Genomic DNA, 15,275 nt, shown 5'->3' with positions numbered 1-15,275 from the left:
AAAAAAAAATGTAGATTACTCAATTATTATTTTTTTCCACATTAAGGGGCAACTTAGCATGGCGAATCCACCTAACCTGCACGTCTTTGGGTTGTGGGGGTGAAATCCACGCAGACACGGGGAGAATGTGCAAACTCCACACGGACAGTGACCAAGGGCTGGGATTCAAACCCGGATCCTCAGCACGGTAGTCCCTGTGCTAACCACTGTGCCACATGCCGCCCTCCTTGATTACATGCTGCACCTGCATGCAACATTTTGTGACTCATGCATGAGAACACCTAGATCCCTCTGCAGCTCGGTATTCTGCAGGCGTTCTCCATTTAAGTAAGACTCTGCTTTTTTATTCTTCCTGGCAAAGTGAACAACATCATATTTTTCCACATTATGTGCCATCTGCCAGATTTCTGCCCACTCACTCAACATACTGCTGACCTTCTTGGTCTCTGTACTTTTACAAGCATTTAAATAGTTTACGTATCAAACAAATGCTCTACACTGTAAGTTATGATTCAACACAATTTTATTATATACTTCAATACTCTATTCATGCAATTCTTATGCCTCACTAATGACTACAATTGTCCTAAGACTCTCAGATTGGATATTTAGATAGATATTACTCGTAAAGGAACTGGCCAGTTTCTCTTCTGCAGGGTCTTCGATCACTGAGCTTCCAACTCAAGGGAGTTGCATCTGCGGGGTTCCTGCCGGCTTACACTACGAAATGCTCTGAGAGCTGGATATTTATGCCCACTGCATGTGCATCGCGAGGGTCATGCCCTTTGATCTCTATCGATACTTCTGCTCCGAGACCACAAAAGGCCAAACGACTCCATTTTCTAACTGCATCGGTTCATCACGCAGTCATTTGTTCCGACTCTCAGATTATGCTTAGACCTGTTGTTTTAGGTGCCTCTTTTAAGGCGAGCCTCGATGATGTCTGTGATCTAGATGCCACTCTGTGCAGCTAAACCATTTCCTATTTTGAACTCTGTTTTGCACTCTTGCAAGCTTGTCTGAATATATCATTTCAAATGCTTGCAAGGACAACTATTTTCCCATCATGCTTTAAGGGATTCTTGTTGTTAGCCATTTTGTATGAGCGGAGCCTTACCGCTACAATACAAACATCGATCGGCAAACTCCGTATGTCTTCTTCACAACATGCATTCCTACCTATCTTTGTGTTGTCTGCAAATTTAGCTACCATGCCTTTGTCCCCCTCATCATTGATGTAAATTGTGAAAAGTTGAGGCTCCTGTGGGACTCCACTCATCACATCCTGCCAATGAGACAAATACCTCTTTCTGCATGCTCCATTTTCTGCCAGCTAATCTGGGCTAACATGTTACCCCTACACCATGAGTTTTTATTTTTTGCAATAACCTTTAATATGGTACCTTATCAAATATTGCCTGGAAATCCAAGTACAGTATGACTTAAGGCTCCCCTCTGTTCACAGCACATGTTACTCCTTCAAAGAACTCGAGTAAATTGGTTTCTCTTTCATTGACTCTTCTCAATAACCTTGATTGATGTCAAAGTGCCCAGCTACAACCTCTTTAATAACTGATTCTAACACCATACCCAGGACAGATGTCAAGCTAACTGGTCGAAAAGTTTCTGTTTTCGGCCTCCCTCCCTTCTTAAATAGAGGCGTTATATTTGCTACTTTCCAATCTGATGGAATCTTTCCAGAATCTAACAAATTTTGGAAAAGTAACAGCAATGCATCTACTACCTAATTAGCAACCTCTTGTAAGACCTGAGGATGAAGTCTGTCAGGACCTGGGGACTTGTCAACCCGTAGCTTCATCAATTTGCTCAGCACTGCTTCCCTGGTGATTGTAATTTCACCAGGTTCCTCTCTTCCCTTCGGCTCCTGATTTACAGCTATTACTGGAATGTTTCTTGTATCCTCTATAGTGAAGACAGAAGAAAATTATTTGTTAATTTCATCCATCATTTCCTTATTGTCTATTTTTAATTCCCCATTCTCATTGTCTGGAGTACCCATTCTGAGTATTCTTTTTAAAAAAATCTATCTATATGCTATTGCAGACTCTTTGTGTCCTCTTCACAACTTGCTTCCCTTTCAGCCTTTGTATTTATAGCTATTTTGGCTACAATGCACTCAGTCCCTTTATCTAAGGAGTCATTAATATCGATTGTAAATATTTGAGGCCCAGCAGTGAACCGTGTGGCACCCAACTAGTTACAGTTTGCCAACCTGAAAATTACTCATTTATCCTGACTCTGTATTCTGTTAGTTAGCCAATCTTCAATCCATACAAACATATTACTGCCAATGCTATCTATGAGCTTTTATTTTGTGTAGTAACCATTTATGTTACACTTTATTGAATGCCTTTTGGAAAATCATATATACGACATCTACTGATTCCGCATGTTACGTCCTCAGATAACTCTAATAAGTTTGTCAAACATAATTTCACATTCATTTTTTAAAATAAATTTAAAGTACCCAATTATGTTTTTTTCCAATTAAGGGGCAATTTAGCATGGCCAATCCACCTAACCCGCACATCTTTTGGGTTGTGGGGTGAAACCCACGCTGAGATGGGGAGAATGTGCAAACTCCCACTGACAGGGCTGGGATTCAAACCCAGATCCTCAGCGCAGTAGTCCCAGTGCTATCGACTGCGCCACCGTGCTGCCCTAATTTCCCATCGATAAAACCATATTAACTCTGCTTGATTGGACTAGAATTTTCCAACTGACCTGCTACCATTTCCTTTGTGGATTTTAGCACTTTCTCAATGGCAGATGTTCGTTGAACTGGCCTATAGACTCCTGCTTTCTGTTTCCCTCTTTTTTTGACGAGCGAGACGTTACATTTGTGGTTTTCCAATCTGCTGGGACTTTCCCAGAATCTCGGGAATTTTGTAAGATTATAACGAATGCTTCTACAATCTATGCAGTCATCAGGCTAAATAGTTTTTCTGTATCTATCCTATCAAATCATTTTATAATTTTGAAGACAGCACTCGAGTGCTCATGTTTCCTTCCACAGTCCAAAGATATGCAGGTTAGGTGGATTGGCCATGCTAAAATTGCCCCTTAGTGTCCAAAGATGTGCAGGTTAGGTGGCGATAAGGCGGAGGAGTGGGCCTAGGCAGGGTGCACTTTTAGAGGGTCAGTGCAGATTTTATGGGCTGAATGGCCTCCTTCTGCACCGTTAGAATTCTATGGGGTCTTGCCAGGGTTTTGTACAACTGACATGATTTCTTCCCTTTTGTATTCCAGACCCATCATAGGCTAATATTCAGAAACAGGACATTCCGCCCAACATGGCCAGGCTTGTTCACTGAAGGAGTGTTCTCTTAGTCCCATTCTCTCTGGTTTAGTCATGCTGTTTTAGCTTCCTCATGCAAGTATTTTACTTTTCGAAGAGCTATTAGGGAATCTACTTCCCTCTTATTTCTGGGAGGAAATTGCATATCCCAACAATCCTGTGGATAATAAAAGGGAAACTTCCCATCATGAATATTTTCAAGCAAACATTAGTTTAATTTTGTAATCCTGATACAAATACTTTCATAAAAGCAAATTACTGCAGATGTTGGAATCTGAAACAAAAACAGAAAATGCTGGACAATCTCAGCAGGTCTGACAGCATCCGTGGAGAGAGAATGGACTCACGTTTTGAGTCTGGTTCACCAGCTAGAGAGAACTGGAAATAGGGTTAGACTCCAGTTTGCGCTGGACTTCACTGGAACATTGCTGCAGGTCAAGGACGGACATGTGGACATGAAAGCAGGACGGTGAGTTGAAATGGCAAATGACAGGGACGTCTGGGGCCCTGGTTGTTGAAAGCATTCTGCAAAGTGGTCACCCAGTCTGCGTTTAGTCTCTCCAATGTAGAGTAGACTGCATTGGGAGCAGCGAGTGCAATAGACCAGATGGAAGGAGGTGCAGGTGAAGCGCTGCCTCACTTTAAGAGTGTTTGGGCCCTTGGATGGTGAACAGGGAAAAGGCAAAGAGATAGGTGGTAAGTTGCTGTAGGAAAGGATGAGGTGTTGGGGTGCTGGAAGAGTGGACCAGGTATCCTGGAGGGAACAGTCCCTGTGGAATGCTGACAGACGAGCGAAGGGAAGAGGTGTTTGGTGGGACTGGGGAGTGAGGAGTGAAGGGAAGAGGTGTTTGGTGGGACTGGGGAGTGAGAAGATGTGCTTGGTGGGAGAGGAGGAGTGAGGGAGGGGGAGTAAGGGAATGATGTGTTTAGTTGGAAAGGGGAGTGAGGGGAAGATATGTTTGGTGGGACAGTGGGAGTGGGGGGGGGGGGGGGGGGAGATGTGTTTGGTGGGAGAGGGGGAGTGAAGGAACGATGTGTTTGGTGGGAGAGGGGGAGTGAAGGAACGATGTGTTTGGTGGGAGAGGGGGAATGATGTGTTTGGTGGGAGAGGGGGAGTGAGGGAATGATGTGTTTGGTGGGAGAGGGGGAGTGAGGGAATGATGAGTTTGGTGGGAGAGAGTGAATGATGTGTTTGGTGGGTGAGGGGGAGTGAGGGAATGATGTGTTTGGTGGGTGAGGGAATGATGTGTTTGGTGGGAATTTCATGTTCACTGTTGAATCTGTTTCTGTAGAATGAGGATGAAATAATGGTCATAAAAGAAAAAAAGACGCCGAATTGTTAGTTAAAAACAGTTAGCTCAGCGTTGTGTGTTTTAGTTAAATAAGCGGTAGTGATTTCTATTTGGAAGAAAACTGCCCAAACTCCCTGGCGACGAGTCGCTAGTATAGGGCAAAGATGTGGCTGATACCTCCACGTGTCTCTAGCCGCCCAGCTCCATAAACACACACGCTCGGTCGCCGCTATTCCCTGCAAATTCTTTCCCACCGTTTACGCAATCCCAGGGAAAGGGTCACTTCCGCCGGATTGCGCATTGGTTTGGAGGAGGAGGCGGCGGCGGGGGGAGGTGAGTGGAGTCTTGGAGGCGGGGGAATCTCTTCCGGGATTGCGGTGATTTGATTTGGGAGGGAGGCAGAGCAGTGCTGGCGTCAGGAATGTGAGGAATTGTGTGTGCTGGGATTGGGAGCAGGGCGGGGCTGGACTGGTGCAGGAGGTGTCGGGCGGGGCGGGGCGGGGCGGGGCTGCTCACAGCGCGGCGGGAGAGACACAGGGACTGGCACCGGGCTGCTGCTGCTCCCGGGCATCCTCGCCACCGCCTCACAGGGAACAACATCAGCCGGGGACAACCGGGCAAAGGGATTGCGGCAAGAAGGCTGGAGGCGGACCCAGAGACGTGAGTGACTGCGGCTTGCGGTGGGCAGAGTGGTTTGGAGAGCTGACAGAGAGGACCCGCGGAGAGAGCAACGGGAAAGAGTGAGTGCAAAATAGCGGCGGCGGTGTTAATAATAACCCCGGGTGCCGAAGGGAAGGAGATGCAGCGGGAAAGGCAGCAAAACCCTCCCGGAGCAAAACGTTAGTTTACAAAAGGGCCAGAATGCAGCGCTGGGTTTAAACGCTCGCATTGCAGTGTGAAGGTGTTGAATAACACCCAGCGGTACTGCGCCACTTTAAACACTGCATCGATAGCAATCTCACCGATCGGAAAACAGCAGCAGATAGCGGCGAGTCCACAGGCTGATTCCGCACAGCTGACCCAATGGAGAGAGGGAGAGAGAGTGCCGATAACTGGAGTGTGTGTCGGAGACGGAGTTGGCGATGCTGTGGTTCAATAACATTGAGAATGTCAACGCGCCTCCAGCCCCAGCGCTTCCCTCACACCGCCCAGTGCGGCTGCAACCTTGCAGAGTTGGCTGCCGTCTGAAAGATGGGGCCATTAAAAAAAATAATAAAGTTCGGCATCAGGAGGAAGGTTGTCAACTCCATTTAACGGGGAAGGCGAGGCAGTCCGTGCTACGTCGGTTCACCTTGGTTTGGGGCAGACTGGAGCCGGCTCGACAGTTTAGACCGTGTGAACAGATGTGTGCAGAAAGCAGTGGGCTGAATATTTACACCGTGCAGCACGGAGCCAGCAGAGATCTTGTGAGTCCTTCTGGCTCGTTGGTCTCTGCTCGCAATTCGCTCTGTGCTCCTCGGTCTGCTCCAGCCTGATGATCTGTCCCTGCACCTTTTGGGTGGATGGTTTTGTGTTTACCGTCCAAATAACGGATCCATCTGCCTTTGGCTCTGTTAGTCGTTAAGTGCCCCCCTATTCGGTTTAGAGTCTCAGGTTGTCGTGAGGTCTGGTCTATTTTATTACGGCCGCTTGGGTGTTTGTCATTTCTGCACAGTTACAAAGCAACTTGCACCTCTCCTTCTGTTAAAGCCTGAAAATAACGGTGCCCAATACCTTTTCCATCTTTATTGCTCGGGTGGATGAGTGATTCATTTGAAATGTCCGTGTAAATAGTTACGGAAACGGGTCTGAGTTATCTTTTCATTTCTCGTCAATACGCCTTTTCAATGTAGATTTCAGCCTGCGGTAGATGGGTTATTTTCAGATCAGCGCCAATCGGCACTATAATAGTTTGTGTATGTGTGTTTTTTTGTGTGGCCAGAGCTCGAGTTCATTTCATCAACTTAGATTGAAAATCTGATCAGATTTAATTTTGTTCCCCAATACTGAGTGTGTTGCCTCCAATCCGAATGAGCCCCCGCTTCTTTCTACAGCACGGTCATTCTCCATCGCGCGTTCAGACTCCAGATGTCATTGATCTGTGTGAAATTACCTCGCCGGCTCAACTGTAGTAACATTTCGCTTGATTTGAATATCCTTTTATCCACGGCTTTGCAGTAACAAGCCAACGAATTCGGTCATTGCCAAGTTTTACTTTGTGGTGCCTCTTCAGCATTGTAAAATAAACTAAGTTTTGTTCACAGTGATCTGTTTCTTTGGCTTCCTTGTACAGTTAGTAGTGAGAAGTTGGATTTAACACAGTGAATTTGTAAATATCTGTGAGGAGTAAGTACATTTGTAAATGTGGTGAAAACGAAACGTTTTAACCAGTAACTTCGAATCCTATAGAGAGATTTATTGAAAAGCACTGACAATTAGAAGTGGGAATTAAATCCTGCAACAAACCCTGAAATTACAGTAATTGCTTGGAAATTAGCAATGGGAAGCTAGTAAAAAGAAACAATGTGCCCTGTTTGAAAATGTATCATCAGGCTACGATCTGAACACATGTCTGTTAACCAGATCGTAAGTCCTTTCTATCTGCAAAGCCGAAATCAGGATGCTGGAGAGCTAAAACAAAAACTGAAAATGTTGGAAACTGCCTCTCTCCACAGATGCTGTCAGACCTGCTGAGGATTCCCAGCATTTTCTGTTTTTTATTTCCTTTCTATCTATGTTTTTCTTTTGAGTCATTCATAAAATTATTATAGTTATTTCTCAATCTATATCTTTTTGGTATCTTTTATATTACTGAAAAGCCAAATTAATAAAGTTGATAATGGATGGTTAATAGCCTTAATTCGGCTACTCCTGTTCCTGTCTCCCCCCCCCCCCCCCCCCAAACCCCTCAATAAATTATTTGCTTGTGTTGTTTGTGACTTCAGCACAAAACTGGGTGAAACCTCTGTTTGTAAATTGAGAAAACTGGGTTCAGGGGGAGGGGTAGGATTGAATTATTGTATTTCAATTTCATCCAGTTTTTTTTTTGACCAGTGTGTTTTTACAGAATGTGTTTCTTCATTTGCGAGGTTTGAGATCATGCACATCTTACTGTTCTGAATGTCATTCAGTAATCCAGCATGGGCTGTTGGATTGCTGTTTTAGATCAACTAGCTGAGTCTGATCTGGGACTCAACTCTTCTGTGTGGGAGTCAAGTGGTGAACCATTTCAGTTACTGGGATGTCTTTTGCTTTTTTTAAAAGCATTTGTAAAGAGATAATAAGTATTCTGAATTATAATCCGACTATATAAGAGTGAAATGCTGCTGAGTTAGGAATTCTGGTATTTGACCAAACGTTGGTTAGCTAGGTAAATTTCCACGCTGGGCTTGGGTATCCAAAATTAGTACAGAAACTCTAGGATTATGAAAGAACCGTACAATGCAACGTACAGATACTGAGTTTGAATTTGGGACCAGGATAAGCAATTTATTCAAAAATGCAGTAGTTCATGTAAAACAACAGCTATATTTATAGTGCACCTTTAACGTAATCATCCCCAGGCAATATAGTGAATAAAGTAAAGCCGCCATAGTCCCATATGGCCAGAGGCTGCTTTCCCCTTTGAGGAGGGAGAGCTGACTGGTGGTGATTTAATCTGAGGATCACCACACCTCCGGTGAGGGGCAAGGTTGAGAAGGCAAGCCTTTATGAATAGCCAAGACATTATAAGGCTAAACTGCCACATAAGATGACATTGGGGCGGGCAGCCAAAAGCTTGTTCAAAGCGTTAGGTTTTGAGTAGTGTCTTAAAAGAAGAAGGAGAATTAGAGGCTCTGAGAGATTTAGGGAGGGAATTCCAGACCTAGGCAGCTCGAAGCACAGCCACCAATGGTGGAGCTATTAAAATTGGGGATGCTCAAGAGGTTAGAATTACATGAGAGCAGATATCTCTGAGGGTTATGAGGCTGGAGAGATGGGGTGGGGTGAGGCCATGGAGGGTTTTGAAAACCAGGTTGAGAATTTGTGAAATAAGCAGACTGATAATTAGACAGTGGTGGTGAAAACTAATTGGGTGAAGTCACTGAAGAGCAGAATGCAGGGGGCTGAGCAAGATCCTTGGAGGACAGCAGAGATAATGGGTGTGTGAGCATAATCTCTAGCTTCTGCAGAGCTTGTAGTTGGTTGGGTCATCAAATTGGTTTTCTGCTCTGTTCTTTCATCTCGAGTTTGTTCAATGTTTCATTTGAGAATCAACATTCAGTTTAACTTGAATTCCACTAAAAATGAAATGGCTGAGCCCACTGTTTATTAAGGCAGATCCATGTTTATTCTCAAGGACAGTTAGGGATGGGCAATAAATGCTGACCAAGCCAGCAACGCCACATCCCCTGAACGAATAAAACAACATTGACCTGTTTTTGTTCAATGTAAACAGCCAAATATAGGGGAAAATAGGCCAGGAGTTGATCTGAGTTTGCTTTGCTTGATCCTCCTCTTGGATTGATGTGGCAAATGACATATATTTTTATCCTCGAGTCTTTTAGGTGTATCTTGTTTTATGTGGCCCCCTCCTTCTAACAACTCTCACCGCCACGCCCAGAAAAGGGGAATGCATATCCTAAAACGGATATTGCACACTCTTAGTCATGGACACAGTGCGGTCATTACTCTGGAGGCATATCTTGCAATTTTAGATGAGAATGATTTGTGAGTATATTGAAGTGTCGAAAAAGGATAATGAAATCTGAGAATGCAGTTGGTAAAGGTCTGTACTTCATTATGGCAGGATGACCTTCCTGTCTGTTGCCTTTAGCAGTGGTGATTGAAAGCTGAGCAGATAGAAAGTGCCTAAAGGATTTGCCTTTGCATGCTTTAAGTCACACTGGCATGCAGGATTTCAGGCAAAGGAGTTAACTATTGTAAATTCCAGCGATATTGACAGTACTTATGGCTGTGAAATCCAATTAGTGTGAAATCTTCGTTGCCTGAGCATCTTTAAACCAAATGCTAGCATTCCGCTCCGAATCCACAATATTGTTAATTATTTTCCTTTTAATTAAAAACATTTATTTATTCTATCTCCCCCTGTTAAATAATGCTTCCTATTCTTTTTTTTAATCAGAATGTGATGATAGGCAAAATAAAACCTGAAGAACTGAATGCGACCTTGTCTATGCTTTCGTTAGCTTTCGGCTAGAGTATTTCACTCCTGGCCAGCCAGCCACCTTCCACCCTCCTTAAATTTGAAGCCAAATCTGCTGCCTGTATCCTCACACCCACCGCCTTCACATACCTCTGTGCTACATTCGCTATCGGTTAAGCGCCATCTAAATTTTAAAATTTGCATCCCTGTTTTTAAATCCTCACTTCCCTATCACTGTAATCTCCACAAACCCAACAAGCATCTAGGATGCCTGTGCTTCTCTAATTCTGGCCACTCTTTCAATTCTGATTTTAAATGCTTCATTATTGGTGGCTATACCATCATCTGTCAAGGTTGTAAGTACAATAACTTACTCCTGGGACCTCTCTGATTCTTCCCTTTCCTCCTTTAAAACTCCCCATAAAGTCCAACATTTTGATCATTTGCCCCAACACCTCCTTATGTAGCTTGGTGTCAAATTTTGTTTGCTCCGGTAAAGCACCATGTCACACTTTACCAAATTAAAGGCTCAATGTAAATACAAGGCAGTCTCTACAGGACAAGTAAGCACGTTGCTATATCAGGATGGCGCCGGAGCGAGGCGACTCTCTGCAAGCTCTCCCAAACAGATCCACTTTTTACTTAACCTATACTCGTTCTAATCTTTTAAAAATTAATTCTAAAACTAACATTATTACTAACCTCTCTCTCTTATATGTTGTGTTGCCCTATTATGTATTTTCTTTTATTCCCTTTTCTTCTCATGTACTTAATGATCTGTTGAGCTGCTCGCAGAAAAATACTTTTCACTGTACCTCGGTACACGTGACAATAAACAAATCCAATCCAATCTAATTCAATCCAGTACCTTCACCCACCCCTCCAACAGTGACTTCATACATAATATTTACAATTAGAACTGCAAATCCAGATTTGGTTTGACATCACCTCTGAGATGATGCCAGCCTTGATGGTAAGGAACTGGTCTTGTGGAACACTCTTTCATCAAAATGACTGGAAAATCCATGAATAAGTTGCTGATTATTTAACATATATGCTCTACTATCAAACTACAGTTCCACTACGTTTTCTCATTGGTGGGAAAATGATACCTGTGGAATCGTAGATATAAAGGGCTGGTAAACTTCTATCCTCATGTAAAAAGAAGAGTCTGGATATTTAGGAATTCTTTGCCTTGATTTTGCCTAAATTAACCTTCTGTTTCTGCCCCTGTCTCTGCTAATCTGCTACTGAAAACCTAATCTTTGTTGTTATCATTGCCACACTAGTCATTTCCTTTTTTTTGCCTGGAAGACTACCCATCTGTCACCCTATGTAAACCAGTTGATCAAAAACTCTATTCATATATCTTGTTCCATAGCAAGACCTGCTCACCCAAGAGCCATGCCCTCACTGTTTTACACGGGCTTCCAGTCCTTCACATGCTTCAAACTTCAAAATGATCATCCTTGCATTTAAATTCTTTCATGGCCTCACTCCACCCTATTCCTGGAATACCCTGAAACTCTGAAAACCTATCCCCATGCCTCCAAACTCTTCATTTCTCTGACTCTGGTCTCCTATCTGTCCCCCTTCCTTTTTCCCAATCATTCTTGAATCCATATTTTGAAATTTGTCCTCTAATACCTGACATTTCTCCACTTTTGTTTTCTCACTTGAGCCTTTCTTTAAAGCATACTCTTTCATTACGTGAGGCTCCCCACCCGCAAAAGAGTTGTAAGATCTATCACAAAGGTACTTCAACTTTGCAATGAAAATTAAAAATCAGAGATCCAGCTATCCTTGTGTACCTTGGGTTCTATGGCGTTGTGTTAACACAAGGGCCAATATAACTTAGTTTCTCCCTATCTTCATGTCCCAGCTCTAGGTGAGAAGGGCACACATTTGTATCTTGCTTAATGTTGCTGGCTTATTGTTTGCAACTGTTGCTTAGCATTCAACAGCAACTTGCATTGTGTTTTTAACTTGGGTAAATGTCCCACTGAGCTTCATTAGGGTTCTATCTATCAAACTAAATTTGATAGATAGAAAACTATCAAGCAGAGCAACACCAGCAAATTTTGGGGCAGGTGACCTTTGGTCAAAAAGGTAGGTTTTCAGGAATGTCGTCAATGAGGATCGAGAAGTAGAGATGTTTAGCGAGGTAATTTCAGAGCTTGGGACAACAGCAGTAGGAGAGTGATGAAAATCCAGCATGAGCAAGGGTCCTGATTTGAAGGAGTACAGAGACTTTGGAGAGTTCAGGGCCGGAGGAAGCTACAGGCAGTGTTGAGACCATGGAGTAATTTGAAAACAATGGTGAGAATTGTAAATTTGGGGCATTGTTGTAGTGGGAACCAATGTAGGTTGTTGAGCACAGGGGTCATGAGTGAATGGGACATAGTGTGAGTTAGGCAATAGGCAGCAGAGATTTGAATTTTGCCAAGCTTTAAGCAAGGTGGGATGTCAGCTAGGAGACATTGGAATAGTCAAATCTCAAAGTAACAAAGGGATGAACAAGGGCTTCAGCTGCAAACCTGATAAGGCGGGGATGGAGCTGAGTGATGTTATTAAGTTGGTTGTGAGTGGATTTGGTGATGGAGAGGTTATGGGGTCAGAAGTGAAGCTCAGGAATAAGTAGGACATTAAGGTTGAGTAGTCTGGTTTTGGATAGTGGCTGAGAGAGGGATTGTGTTCCGAGTGGTGAGGCCCGAAGGCAATGAGCCAAATTTAAAAAAGATATATATTTTTTCCTCCTTTATCACATTTTCTCCCAAATTTGCACCCATAAACAATAAGCAGTAATGAATATAATGTCAATCCGCATATCAACAACAACATTCCCATCCTCCCACCAACCCCCAAACAACTGCCCGCATGTTAACATAAACAAATAACAGAAAGGAATCTGGAATCACCCATAGTCACCATTAACACATACAGGCCCCACCTCCCCAACTAATGTTTGATGTTATCCAATTCTTGAAAGTACATAATGAATAACGTCCACAAATTGTAGAACCCCTCCATCCTTCCCCTCCGTTTAAACTTCACCTTCTCAAGAATTCCAACAGGTCCCCCTGCCACGCCAGGACAGAGGGTGGAGAGGTTGCTCTCCATCCCAACAGGATCTGCCTTCGGGCGATCAACGAGGCGAAGGCTACAAGATTTGCCTCCACACCCGTTTCCAATCTCGGCTGGTCCGACACCCCGAATATGGCCTCCCGAGGGCCCGGGTGCAGTTTCATGTGCACCACTTTAGAATTGCCCTAAAAACCTCCTCCCAGTAATCCTCCAGCTTTGGACAGGACCAAAACATATGAACATGATTTGCGGGGGGCCCCTTCCCTGCAACGTTCACACACACCTTCTACCCCCTCAAAGAGCCGGCTCACCCTCACCCTTGTGAGGTGTGCTCTAAATACCACCTTCAGCTGTATCAGCCCCAATCTCGCGCACGAGGTGGAGGCGTTCACTCTCCGGAGCACCTCACACCAGAACTGGGGGGGTCCAAAATTTTTTAATGGCCATGGAAGGAAGTCCAGGGGCAGAAGGCTCATAATTTCCTCCTGCTGGCTGCCTCCCATTGTTTTGCCTCTAGATCACTTTCAATCTGTGGGGTGGGGGGGAGCTGTCCACTGGAATGGTTGTCATTCTACAATGATGGCTTGCCAGCTTCAGCACTACTTACATGAAAATTATCACTTCAGAGGGCATCTCCACCTTGAAGCATCTTGCCTTTCTTACCTGCATTAGTAGCTCCCACATCTGATGGTTGGGCTGTCAACTAAATACTAATGGGCCTCCCATTGGCCTCCAGCCTGGGCAATCGGATGGGGAATTTGGCTGCCTCCTGAAAAATTGCCTTCTGGATCAGGATAATGATGTGTGTGTTCCTGCTACGCAGTTCCTTCTGATGGCAGTATTGGGGCCCACAAATGAAAATTCTGCCTTGTCACTTGGTTTTCTCAGTATTTAATTCGAGGAAAGTTTTGACAATTTGTATGACAAACTGGAGATAGTGGAGAGGTCAAGAGAAGTGCTGGGAATATAGAGTTGCTGACTTCATATGTATGGAACCCAACATGTTTTTGGGTGAGGTTCACAATGCCATGTTATCAGCAATGGTGTTACAGAGTGGCACAAAAGCAAGAAAAGATGTGTTTGGTCTGATTTGCAGTTTGCTGGGGGAGTGAGGATGGCGCACGAGGTAAATTAAAGTAGAAAATCCAGTGGAGCTACTGGTTCACCATTAAGCAAGGATGGTCTTATAATGGGAACGGGTTTAATGGCAGAATGCACGGTGTAATTGTCCATTATCCCCTCATCTCTGTTCAACCACTGTAGTGGTATCATTAACTGCAAAATAATTTGAACTGTCTCTGCAGATTTCCGTTGATGAAATGTATTGTGCTTTCAGACATTAACCATTGCTGCATTGACTTGGTTGTGTGTTGAATTGATTCTACAGAAGTTGCAATCTGAAAAATGATCTCTCGGTGTATTCTTTACATTCCTTAATTCAAATAACTTGATAATTCAATGTTTTTGCTCAAGATACAGCTAATTATCAGTTAATCTTGTAATTACTTTCTTAAGGTTACTCTATGACTATTATATAGATGTACACCAATGGCTGTTTACATGTTCCACAAAGCAATTAAATAGCTTATTAATCTGTGATTGGTGATCTTAGTTGAGAGGGAAATTTTGGTCAGGGTGCAAGGAAAACTAACTGCTCTTCTTTGAATATGCTGGAAATGGACAGAAATTGGTGCAATAATTTGGGTGGGACACATACATATTACGGTAGTTTTACTGGCTATATATGTTTTTAAAAAAAGATGCTTCGTTTACTGGAATCGCTGTCGGCATTCTCCTATCTGCGTAAGATGATTGACATGCAGCAAATAAATCCATTGGGGATGGGGTGGCTTCACATAGTGCATATTTGCTGATGGCTGAAGAGGCTGATGTGTGAGAAGGCAGGTTCTGCCGCAAATGCCACGTATGAAATGATTATCAGGTGGCATTGTGGGTTGTTGTTTTGGTGTCGATGCCTGTTGCCAAGCCGCTGTAGCCATTGCTTGCCATTGTGGTGCATGTTGGCCCCCAGGTGATGTTTCAATTTCCCTCTTGATGTGGGCTAGTGTCTCCCAGGTGTGACAATTGATGTTTAGTGCCATTCACAAGAATGGCCTATTCTAACACATGTTCTAAGTATTTCTTTATGGTACAGGCATACAAAGATGGAATGTGAATGAACAAATCCTTTGCATTTCTCTTAACACTCTGATGTTTGTCTTTGAATCCTGTATCTTTGACACAGCAAGTAGAAGTGGTTTGTTTGGTCACATCTGTCTCAGTCACATTGCCGTCTGTATTATTTGTAACCTACCTGTTTTCTGGTCTCCTGTGATTTTAGTTTCCTTTAAATGTTGCATTGACTGGAATTAATTTTTTTTTGAGCTTCTAAGGAACTTGTGACTTTAATGAGAGGGGTGGCTCCAATTTCCCTGCTGTCTCTTTAACAATGTTT

At 43.6% G+C, this 15,275-nt stretch overlaps 1 protein-coding gene across 9 annotated transcripts in view; it reads left to right on the top strand.

Annotated features, from left to right (window-relative positions):
• Window positions 1-5,112: 5,112 nt before the first annotated feature.
• The window catches only part of LOC140408851 (amyloid beta precursor protein binding family B member 2-like), a 466,668-nt gene continuing 456,505 nt past the window's right edge, over window positions 5,113-15,275 (top strand). For 6 of the 9 annotated variants that reach the window (XM_072496638.1, XM_072496629.1, XM_072496630.1 and 3 more), the window contains exon 1: window positions 5,114-5,351. The gene's annotated coding sequence lies outside the window, so the exon portion shown is untranslated. Of the gene's footprint in view, window positions 5,352-15,275 lie in introns of all 9 variants that reach the window. The other 3 variants (XM_072496628.1, XM_072496631.1, XM_072496633.1) reach the window with 3 other exon arrangements.

This window comes from Scyliorhinus torazame, chromosome 3 (assembly GCF_047496885.1).
Source record: "Scyliorhinus torazame isolate Kashiwa2021f chromosome 3, sScyTor2.1, whole genome shotgun sequence".
Classification (NCBI taxonomy): Eukaryota; Metazoa; Chordata; class Chondrichthyes; order Carcharhiniformes; family Scyliorhinidae; genus Scyliorhinus; species Scyliorhinus torazame.
The sequence above is the reverse complement of the archived record's forward strand: the minus strand, read 5'-3'. Positions and strand labels throughout refer to the sequence as shown.